This window comes from Aethalodelphis obliquidens, unplaced genomic scaffold (assembly GCF_003676395.1).
Source record: "Aethalodelphis obliquidens isolate GAN/ISIS:26980383/991018 unplaced genomic scaffold, ASM367639v1 scaffold2, whole genome shotgun sequence".
Classification (NCBI taxonomy): Eukaryota; Metazoa; Chordata; class Mammalia; order Artiodactyla; family Delphinidae; genus Aethalodelphis; species Aethalodelphis obliquidens.
In genome coordinates this window covers 82,957,088-82,959,259 of record NW_020837946.1, presented here as the reverse complement: position 1 = coordinate 82,959,259, position 2,172 = coordinate 82,957,088, and positions in this window count along the sequence as shown.

The window sequence follows — 2,172 nt, the reverse complement described above, 5'->3', positions numbered from 1 at the left end:
CAGCATTATTTACAATAGCCAAGATATGCAAGCAACCTAAGTGTCCATAGATACATGAATGGATAAAGAAAATGTGGTATATAAATATAAAATGAAACATTTCTCAGCCATAAAAAAGAAAGAAATCTTGCCATTTGCAACAACATGGATGGACCTAGAGGGTATTATGCTAAGTGAAAAAAGTTAGACAGAGAAAGACAAATATCATATGATTTTACTTATACGTGGAATCTAAAAAACAAAACAAATGAACAAACATAATAAAACCGAAACAGATTCATAGATACATAGAACAAACTGGTGGTTGCCAGAGGGAAGGGGTAAGGATATAGGCAAAATAGGTGAAGGGGATTAAGCATTACAAACTTGTAGTTATAAAATAAATAAGTCACAGGGATATAATGTATAGCATAGGAATAGTCAATAACATTATAATAACTCTGTATGGTGACAGATGGTAACTAGACTTATTGTGGTGATCATTTCATAATGTATAAAAATATTGAATCACTATGTTATACACCTGAAACATAATGTTGTATGTCAATTATACTTCAATTAAAAAAACATTACTGTAAGTTTATCATTTCAAAACTTTTGCTGTGGTCAATTGAGAGTGTTAGCAATTCAACTATTATTTGAAAAAATGTCTGTTCCATACTAAAAAACTTCCTTACTCTTATCCTATGAATACTCTTCTTATCTTGTTCAAGACTATCAGCCTAGGCTTTCATAGAATTTCTTTATCTATCTATCTATCTATCTATCTATCTATCTATCTATCAGTTCTGGAATTTAACAAAGCACATACAAATTTCTTATCAATTTATCTGAGTTAGAAAGATCTCATGTGGCCCCAGTTTAAACACACTGTGAATTCACAGATTCTCCATTTTGAAGCTAACTTAAATAGACTGAAAGCTGTAATTCATTTACCCTTGACAAAACATGGCTCCATACGACCAAGGGGGAAAATGTTCACCACAAAGGATTGTAAAAAATGAAATATTTATTGAAAATCAGTAATTTGGCCATTTCCATGCATGGTGAGTGACATATGTATTGAGATTTCCTTTCAATACAGTTCCTTAAAAAAAAAAAAAAGGAAAATGTGAAAACTATGTGAATATAGGATAAAATACAAAGTAACCTCAAATCATGGCCTAGTTTATTCTTTCTAAGGGCATTATTTTCTATTTTACCTGTAGAAAAGAGAAAGCATTTTGCTAAATAATTACTAAAAGTTTCTGTTCTACTGGGATGTTTCCTTGAGAAGTGAGTTTTCCTATGTAATAACTAAATCTGCTTCTATAGCCTTTGCATGTTAAATGGATCAGTATGAGTCTTCTGATTACAGTAAAATTTCAGAATTCTCATCCCAGAATTTTTATTGGTTTATGGTATTTCTCTCTCCTTTCCCACTCCCAATTAATGCATATATGTTTTTGTAATTTTTGAATTAGGAAAACAGTATGAGCAGTTAACCAAAGAAAAGAATACCTAATATGTAAAGATATTTTAAAGGAGACACACATTGTTATCACTGTCTCAGGCCACAATATAGAAGACCTGAAGTCTCCAAATATTGTTATTTGATTCTTTTGCAAAATTTAGATGAGGGTGTTTTCTTTACTTATATACTATAATATCTACTACTTTGAAAGTATTATTTAGTATAAAATGCAATCCATTGGTCCTCTGCTTTTTTCACACAATATCAACAGAAAAGAGTATAATATAATAGTAATAACATTTCAAATACATACAAATAATAAAATTAACTTTTACTAACACATGGTTTGCTCTGTTGGGTAATCATCTGTGAACCATAAGAATTAACGTCATTTACTAAGCCCCTGGCAGATATTCTTCTACCTTTTATGCGTTAAAGCACTTTCTACACATAAGAAGGAGGTGTAAGAGCTTTCTGTGGACCATAAAATGTAAACAGCAAATTCATTTTTTCCTGAAAAATAAGTATTTTTTGAGTTCCTAAGAGCTAAAGTTATGGTACGACAGGCAATGTTCCTGTCAGTGAGATTTCACATTCTATTGGGGAGCCAGAAAAGAATCAAATTATCAGCTGTCTAAATAAGGTAATTTCCAGATTCTCCTTAAGTGTGCTGAAGGAAATAAATCAAGTGATATGATAAAGAAGCAGTGGAGAAGACT